The sequence below is a fragment of the Pogoniulus pusillus genome, chromosome 40, assembly GCF_015220805.1.
Source record: "Pogoniulus pusillus isolate bPogPus1 chromosome 40, bPogPus1.pri, whole genome shotgun sequence".
Classification (NCBI taxonomy): domain Eukaryota; kingdom Metazoa; phylum Chordata; class Aves; order Piciformes; family Lybiidae; genus Pogoniulus; species Pogoniulus pusillus.
In genome coordinates this window covers 8,320,959-8,330,908 of record NC_087303.1, presented here as the reverse complement: position 1 = coordinate 8,330,908, position 9,950 = coordinate 8,320,959, and positions in this window count along the sequence as shown.

Sequence of the window (9,950 nt, the reverse complement as noted above, 5' to 3'; positions counted from 1 at the left end):
TCTCTTCCACCAGCACCCCCAAGTCCCTCTCTTCAGGGTTGCTCTCCAGCCAGTCAGTGCCCAGCCTATACTGGTGCTTGGGATTGCCTTGACCCAGATGCCAGGAAAGCCATGGAGTAGGGCATCTCAAGTATCATTACAGACCATAAAGGGAGCAACCAATGGAACAGGCCCAGCTAGCAGAGGTTTATGAAGGGCAGGTCCTGCCTGACCAACCTGGTCTCTTTCTATGCCAAGATGACTGATGCACGAGGGAGAGGCTGTGGGTATTGTCTACCTGGACTGTGGAAAAGCCTTTGACACAATTCGCCACAGAACTCTTGGGGCTAAACTGGCTGCTGATGGCTTGGGCAGGCACAGCTCTGCTGTGTAAAGCACTGCTGGACAAAAGGCCCAAAGGGTGGTGGTCAGTGGGGCTAAATCCAGCTGGCAGCTGGGCACTAGTGGTGTCCCCCTGGGCTCAGTGTTGGGACCAATTCTGATTGACATATTTATTGATGTCCTTGATGCAGACACAGAGTGTGCCAGCAGTGAGTTCATCAAGTTAGGTGGCAGAGTTGATTGGCGTGAGGATAGGGAGGCTCTACAGAGGGACTTGGATAGATTGGATCCATGGCCAATGTTAATGGGATGAGTTTCAACAAGGCCAAATACCAGGTCCTGCACTTGGGCCACAACAACCTCAAGCAACACTACAGGCCTGGGGCAGTGTGGCTGAAAAGCTGCCTGCAGAAAGGGATGTGGGGGTTGTAATTGACAAGCAACTGAATGTGAGCCAGCAGTGTGACCAGGTGGCCAAGAAAGCCAAAGGCATCCTGTCTGGAATCAGAAATACTGTGTCTAGCAGGAGCAGGGAGGTGATTGTCCTCTTGGACTCAACTCTGGTCAGGTCACAACTTGAGTGTTGTGTTCCGCTTTGGGCACCTCATTACAAAAAGGAAGTGGAGGTGCTGGAGTGAGTGCAGAGGATGACAAGGAAGCTGTGAAGGGCCTGGAGAATAAATCTGATGACAAGTGACTGAGGGAGCTGGGGATGGTTGAAGGAAGATAAAGCTGAGTAGAGACCTCTTTGCTGTCTACAGCTACCTGAAAGGAGGCTGTGGAGAGGTTAGTGATGGTCTTTTCTCACAGGTAAATAGCAATAGAACAAGAGGGAATGGCCTCAAGCTGCAACTGGGTAGGTTTAGACTGGACATTAGGAATTTTTTTTTCCCAGCAAGAGTGGCCAGGCACTGGCATGGGCTGGCCAGGGACGTGGTGGAGTCACCTGCCCTGTAGGTATTTAAAAATCATTTGGATGTGGTGCCTGGGGATATGGTTTGGGGTGAACCTTATAGGGATATTGGTTTGACTTGGTGATCCTGAGGGTCTTTTCCAACCTGAATGTTTCTGTGATTCTGTGACTGTCTGAAGGATGAGGGGAGACTTCATCAAGGCTTTTCACATTCTAGCCTGCCACATCTGTAGAGGTTGGGGGATTAATTGGCCAAGGACATCAGCTGCATGGTACGGTCCAAGAGAAGCCAGGTCTGGGTGTCACTGGCGGTTCTCTCTCAGAGGGACGTGAGGATTTGCCGAGCTTGCAGACTTGCACAGAATGGTGCAGAGGTGGGGAACCATCCAAAAGCAGGGACAGTGCAAAAGTTGGAGCTGTGCAAAAGTAAGAGCCATCCAAAGCAGGGATGGTCCAAAGACAGGAACACTATAAAGCCAGAACTCCCTAAAGGCAGGGACCCTGTGCTTTTTCCCTCACTCTATTTATGCTTTTTCTAGACAAAGTGTCCACTTGCCATTTATACTGGGCATGAAGAATCCAGCCAACCACCAGCCAACTCTTGCACAGGCTTCCACATGAGTCAACACATGTGTGGAAAAGGTGCCTTTTGCTGTTCCCCCTTCAAGCCCATGGGGGCAAGGGGGATGACACAGCAGTTTTCACACCTTCCTTTTCCCCATTCAAACTTCCAGAGACAGAGGTGAGGAGGAATTTGGAGCACCCTACAACACATGTAAGAGGACAAGCAAGCAAGGCATGGACCAGCTGGACACTGAAACTTCCTGAACTGCTGTGCTCAGGGAGTTGTGATCAGGGGCTCAAAGTCCAGCTGCAGGCCAGGCACTAGAGAGTACTCCAAGAATTGATATGAGGTGCAGTATCACAGACTATATTACAGAATATATCTGGTTGGAAGAGATGGCAAAGCTCGTTCAGTCTAGACCTTGCTCCAGCATTGAAGGGTAAACACTAAACTGTGTCCCTAAGCAGCAGCTCCACAGGCTGCTTGAACACCTCCAGGAATGGTGACTCCAGAACTGCCCTGGGCAGACTGTTCCAATGTTTGAGAACACAGGTCAGTACACGTGTGGAAAGGCACCTCCTTCTGTTCCCCCCTCAAGCCTGCAGGGCAAGGAAAGCAGTTTTAGAGCCTTCTCCTCCCCATTCAAACCCTGGGGGGGGGGGGGGGTAGGAGGAGGAAGAAAGGAATTTGGAGTGCTCCAGAACAAGGACAGAGTGAAGAGATCTCAAGAGGTTGAAGAAATGATCAAAGGAATCACATAAGTTTCTCAGACGGAAGCACCATGTCCTACACCCGGGGTTACCGCACACCCCAGTAAAGGTCGGAGAACAACTGACTTCAGAGGATCTTGAGGTCTCTGTAGCTTAGTAGAGTTCACGAGCTCCAGTTGCCCAGGATTCCATCTAGTTCTGAATTTATCTGCAGGCGAAACACCACAACCTCTGAGGAAAATCCCTGCACACTGTTATGAATTATGCAAAATTAATGATTTATATTAATGTTGATGTCCAGGCAAAGATTGTTAATAACTATGGAAGTTGTTTATTAACATTGAATCTCACCAGAAAACTTATTTACGTTTGAAACACACAGTTTGGATACTTATACATGCAGGGAACAGGCAAAGCTGGAACAGCTTAAGAAATCACTAGCAAATACAAAACATTACACTTAAAACTGGAAAGAGATTCTTAGTTTTAATTATACCTCTTGCCCACCAGGGGACTTGAGAGGCTCCTTTCTGCTACTAAGGCAGAAAGGCACAATGGAATCTAGTTACAGAATTTCTTAGAGAGAGGCTTTGAATATTTACTCACAAAATAGTATCAGACAGTACCTAAAGCTTGAAGGAATTCTGTCAGTGTCTTCAAAGTCATTGCAGACAAAGTAGAGCATAATGTAGCAGGGCAGAGCATGCAAAGCAAAAGTAAAAGCAAAAGCAAAAAAGGCATGTGGCAGAAGCCTATTTATTGTTTTGCCTGAAAGTAATGGTCCCCTTGGCCACAGAAGACCACTGATCAGATTCACACTTTGCCAAACCTGACCATATTAGGTGAAGTCAGGAGCTTGCTTTCCCTTATTTGGGAGGAACAAGTCTGGGCAAGTCTTGGACCCTGTGCTCTGCTTCCCCCCTACTCCTGATAGAGGGAAGAGAACCATGTGATCATGCCTGGGCAAGCCAAGACATGTTACATGACACACATACAGAGTGAAAACGTTCACACTGGTTTAATTTGTGCCCATGTCTCGTTGTCCTGCTCTGTCTTGGAATGGAAACATTCTCTCCCTCCAGGGGTTTATCTACATTTGTAAGATTCCCTCTGTTTCTTCTCCAAAATAAACAATTTCAGCTCTCTCAGCCTCTCCTCACAGAACAGATGCTCCATGCTCTTTGTGGCTCCTTACTGGAGTCTCTCCTGTGTGTCCTATCTTTTGTACTGCACAGCCCAGGACTAGGCACAGTAAAAAAAAAAAAAAAAAAAAAAAAAAAAAAAAAGGGAGCTCTGTCGGTGTGGCCGAAGGTGCGGGGTGAGAGGGAAAACATTGGGGAGCTTGCCAGGGGATCTCTTTGTGCCCATCCCAGGCACCCCTGGAGCACTGTTGCTGAGCAGCTGCCAAGCGAAGCCACTCACCCGCCCTGGCTGAGCAGGGGGCCGAATGGCTTCTGCCGTGGCTTCCCCACCGGGTCAAGGGGCCAGGCCCACAGGACCTGGCAAGAGCAGAGCAGCTCAGGGCGGCTGTTCACACAAGGTTTTTGTTGTTTGGTTGGGGTTTGTTTTAGTTTGGGTTTTGGTTTTTTTTTTGAAGTTAAAAGAAGAAAAGTTTAACAATAAATTAAAAAAATATCTGAGATAAGGAAGTTACAAAGGTATAGGGAAGAGAAAACAAGATACAAAAGGTGTAAATACAACCAGATTTTTGATGGCAATGGGTTTGTCTGCCTTGTTGGTGATGGCCATGTGATAAAAACAAAGAGAACCAGGAACGGGATGGTGATGCTGGTAAGGAGGGAGGCAGGGAGCGCAGAGAGAGTGAGAGAGAGAGAGAGAGAGAGAGAGAGAGAGAGAGAGAGAACAGGAAGTCCCCATGCTTTTATGGATCTTTAGACAGGAAGGGGGAGTGGGCTAACCATCACCTGTTAGCGTTCAGACCTACCCCTGGGGAGGGGTGTCATGGAGGGTAGCAAAGCTCTTTTGCAGGGCCTTTGCTGTGCATGCTACAGTGTCTCACATTGTAAGCCAAAAGCATCGAAAAACTCAAAACAATCTTCAGTACCCATGAGAAGTTTTCTCCCTAGTGAAGATAAAAGGTAAACATTGGCCAATGTTTTCCTTTTACCGGCCTTGGTTCTCATGCACGCTGACCACCTGTCAATGGGCCGAACTTTGGGTGGTCTTACAGGTTGTTTTGGTAAGAGTTGTCCAATTGTGCAGGTTGATTATAACTTTGTACCAATCTGTAAAAATAACGTAAAAATCGCCTGAACTGGTGAGCACATCTCTTTTGAACATTATAAAATGGTGCGTCTGCCTTGATCGGGGGCCTGCTCTGCTTGCTCGCCTGCTTCAGCTGCTTCAGCCTGCCTGCCTGCTCCAGCCTCAGCTTGCGCTCGCTCCTGGTCGGCCAGCTCGGTGCAAGACTGGCAACGCCCGATCCTTGGAGGCCAAGGGCCTGCTTAGGCCCAATCCTGACCAGGGGAAGGGACCACGCCCGAACTTCATAAACACTTCGAAACTCTGCTGAACTGCTTTGACAGTGAGTAACTGATGAACTTTTAGAATCAAGACTGAATAACTTCAAAGACTCAAAGAACTCTTAAAATTACAGACTGTCTTTTATTTACCATTTTCTGAAATGTTACTCTAACCTCATCAAAGAATTCACGTGGGTAAGTTAGTTCCGGGAAGGGATGTCCGTATTTTAGCAAATCAATCACTTGATCTTTACAAGTCAGCCTCGCGTGTTTTCCCCATAAATCTCCTGTAAAACTACCTTCCACGTCAAGACCACCTAGGGTCAGGTTCAAGGTCACTCCCCCTGGAGGGTTAGCCCTGTACACTTTTCTATGTTCTTGTTCTTCTGCTTCCTACTCCAAGCTTCCTCTTAAGGGACACTCATCTATCCATCAAGTGAGAGGCTTCTTGGAGTAGCAAATAAATTCCATGACAGTTTCTGTTCTTGAGGATAGCCTTGGACAAAGATAATTCCCTGAAACACATTCTTTAGTCCTTTTTGTTCTCCTTGCCAATAGGAAGGGATTATAATGCCTGGGATGCTCTCTGTGTGTGTTTGCATGCACAGGCACATCTGCGTGGTTTCTCTCTGATGTTTTCCTTAACTGAAAATTATGTACCCATCCCTTTCAAATCATGTCAATGTAATTAGAGTGGCTAGTTTAAACAGAAGATCCTCCCTGCCCTGCTTGTATGCCATGCTGTAAAAAACTTAATTTTGCAGACTCATGGAACAATTGAGACTGGCAGTGACTTTGGAAATCATTCAGTAACACACTCAAAGCAGGGGCAGCTGGAGCACACTGCTCATGGCCATATCCTATCAGATTTTGAGTGTCTCCAAGGATGGAGACTCCACACTTCACAACTTCTCTGGGTTGTTCCAGTGCTTGACGAACTAAACAACAATGACCCATCAAAAAACAAATGAGACTGCTCCCTACTGACTCCATCAAAGAGACATTGTAAGTAATTAGTGAAACAAGGAGACTCACTATTTCTCACTGTTTTTCTTTCTGTTAGAATTTTTGTCTGTTAGAAAAACTTTTCCAGTAGCATAAGAAAAGTTTTAACACAAGAGATAAGGTTTTAGGAATAAATAAAAATGTTTTAATTAACATAGGTATTGATACATCCTTGAGCTCAGATAAAGTTGCAGCTGCCAGACACAGCTGCTGGGTACAGAAAGACCAAGTTAAAAATTCTCACTTGCTTGGGAATTTGCTGGAAATCAACAAAAAGAATCAACTAGAAAGAGAGGATGTGGCTGCACTGTTGTTGGGAGACCTGAAGGTGACAGCAGAGCCCAAGGAGTGAAAGGAATTTGTTTAAGTTTTTAGAGTCCTGATGTATTGTTAAGCTCTGTATAAGGAATGTAATTAGTTTTGCTCGAGGCTCACAGCCTTTGGAGTAAGCCACTGCACAGCTGTTCATGTTGTGTAACAAATCCTGGCCTGCATCAGGAATGGTGTGGTCAGCAGGAGCAGGGAGGTCATTCTGCCCATGTACTCTGCACTGGTTAGACCACACCTTGAGTACTGTGTTCAGTTCTGGGCCCCCCAGTTTAGGAGAGACATGGAGATGCTTGAGCATGTCCAGAGAAGGGTGATGAGGCTGGGGAGAGGCCTTGAGCACAGCCCTATGAGGAGAGGCTGAGGGAGCTGGGATTGTTTAGCCTGGAGAGGAGTAGGCTCATGGGAGACCTTGTTGCTGTCTACAACTACCTGAAGGGTGGTTCTAGCCAGGAGGAGGTTGCTCTCTTCTCTCAGGTGGCCAGCACCAGGACACAGCCTCAGGCTATGCCAGGGGAAATTTAGGCTTGAGTTGAGGAGAAAGTTCTTCACTGAGAGTCATTGGACAGTGGAATGGGCTGCCCGGAGAGGTGGTGGAGTCGCCGTCCCTGGAGCTGTTCAAGGCAGGATTGGACGTGGCACTTGGTGCCATGGTCTAGCCTTGAGCTCTGTGGGAAAGGGTTGGACTTGATGATCTGTGAGGTCTCTTCCAACCGCAATGATACTGTGATACTGTGAAATGGACACTGCTTAATGATTGTATTGATCATTAAATTTTTCACTGCATAATCAAGGCAGAGAAACAGGAACTGTCATATTTTTTATGAATTCCATCCATCCATCCATGGAATTCCATTCCATGCATCAAGACAGCCAGCAGGGCTTTACTTGGGGCAAATCCTGCCTGACTAACCTAGAGGCTTTCCACAATAAAGTGACAGTGTCAGTAGATAAGGGACGACCTGTGGCTGTGATCTGTCTGGACTTCTGCAAGGCCTTGGACATGGTGTCCCACAGCATCTACTTGCCAGGATGGAGACATGGATTTGCTGAGGGAAACTGATGGAGCAGGTTATTTTGGGGGCAATAACTATACACTTGAGGGATGGCCAAGGGCTCAGGCCCAGCCAACACGGATTTAGGAAGGGCAGATCCTGCCTCTCCAACGTGATCTCCTTCTATGATCAGGTGACACGCTTGGTGGATGTGGGGAGGCCTGTGGATGTGGTCTGTCTGGACTTCAGCAAGGCCTCTGGCACTGTCCCCCACAGCAAACTGCTGGCTAAGCTGTCAGTGCATGGCTTGGATGGCAACACTCTGTGCTGGGTTAGGAACTGGCTGGAGGGCTGAGCCTAGAGAGTGGTGGTGAATGGTGCCACATCCAGCAGACAGCTGTCACTAGCGGTGTCCCCCAGGGATCAGTGCTGGGTGTTGTAAATGGGACTAGTTGAAATCTGAGTTTGGGGTGAAATGCAATGAGGCAGATTTGAAAGTTATGAAATATTTATTAATATACCCAAAATAATTCCCCCAAACTCATTTACAACTCTCCACTCAAGTTCTTGGATGCTGTTAGCAGAACTATTTCACAGAATGTCTGTGCACAATGGAATTTTGACTAATTTCAGAAAATGTCTTTGATAGAGTCTGGCAGCTTCATTCGCCGCTTGTGAGACTGATTAAAATCCTTTAGCAACTTGAACAAAGAATGAAGAATACTCACTAGTCCTGATGGCCATGGCCCAAAAACATAGACAGTAAAATATCCAACGGAAGTCCTGTGTCAAACTCCATGTGGGCCGCAAAGTGAAAATCCACTGCTGGCTGGCTGAGGTGGCTTGAGGCGGCGGCCGAGGCAACAGGTGGGTGAGTGGCAGATCAGCGAGGAAAAAATTAATGAACATGCCAGCACCCTTTTCCCCTCTTCACCCTCGTTTATAGGGTAATGGCCGAGGCTAATGGTCTCATTGACCACACAATCACCCAATCACCTCTGGCAATCACCCAAGTAGACACAGAAATGGAAGAACCCACAGGCTGTTGACCTCCACAAAATGGGGGTGCATACACCTACCATGGGACAGGGGCGCGGTCCCCATGAAACTTGTCTCAGGCAAAGAGACTAAGTTGCCTGGGTTTCTTTTGTCCTGTTTTCCAGCCTCTGGCTGCAATGCAGATGGGCAGGTAAATAAAACAGGACATGCATAAGCTCATTTTCATGTCCTTTAGGGCTATTCACCACACTGGGGCCCATCCTCTTTAACATCTTCATTGATGACCTGGATAAGGGCATCGAGTCAGTCATCAGCAAGTTTGTAGATGACACCAAGCTGGTGGCAGATGTGGCTGGGTTGGAGGGCAGAAGGGCTCTGCAGCAGGACCTCGACCACCTGGACAGATGGGCAGAGTCCAAGGGGATGGCGTTCAATAGCTCCAAGTGCAGGGTGCTGCACTTTGGCCACAACAACCCCATGCAGAGCTACAGGCTGGGGTCGGAGTGGTTGGAGAGCAGCCAAACAGAGAGGGATCTGGGGGTGCTGATTGATACCCGCCTGAACATGAGCCAGCAGTGTGCCCAGGTGGCCAAGAGGGCCAATGGCATCCTGGCCTGCATCAGGAATGGTGTGGTCAGCAGGAGCAGGGAGGTCATTCTGCCCGTGTACTCTGCACTGGTTAGACCACACCTTGAGTACTGTGTTCAGTTCTGGGCCCCCAGTTTAGGAGGGACATTGAGATGCTTGAGCGTGTCCAGAGAAGGGCAACAAGGCTGGTGAGAGGCCTTGAGCGAAGCCCTACGAGGAGAGGCTGAGGGAGCTGGGATTGTTTAGCCTGGAGAGGAGGAGGCTCATGGTAGACCTTGTTGCTGTCTACAACTACCTGAGGGGTGGTTGTGGCCAGGAGGAGGTTGCTCTCTTCTCTCAGGTGGCCAGCACCAGAACAAGAGGACACAGCCTCAAGCTACGCTGGGGGAAATTTAGGTTTGAGGGGAGGAGAAAGTTCTTCACTGAGAGAGCCATTGGCTATTTGTCTTGGGTTCTAATGCAAGTTCCCAGAGACTCTAATAAATTTGAGTGACCCAGTAACAATTTAGAGTGCCCTCCCCTCTTCCCCCTCCTTTCCCAAAGATAGGGATTAGATATAGGGAGAGAGAGAGGTAAGCACACCCAAATAAATCAATATCACTCGATTTGGAAGTTAAAAGGAAAAGTTTAACAATAACTTAGAAAGCTGTTTGAGGTAGGGAAGTTTACAAAGGATAGGGAAGGGAAAACAGCAAAAATACAAAAAGGTATAAATACAACCATAGTGGTGTGATGGTGGCTCTGCCTCATGGTTGCCAAGTGGTATGCTGGTATGCAGGCAGAGCTGGGTGTAGTGTGTGTGTGGCGAGAGGGAGCGAAGAAGCCAAGAGCCGAGAGAGCGAGGAGCATGTAGCCCCTCTCCTTTATAGGATAGGAAGTGGGAGGGGAGTGGGCTAACCATCATCTGGAGTGTGGCCCACCCCTGGGGAGGGGCCAAGACCCCTAGGGTCAGGTTCAGGGTTACTCCCCCTGGAGTGTTAACCCTATACACTACTGGAATGGGCTGCCTGGGGAGGTGGTGGAGTCGCCATCCCTGGAGCTGTT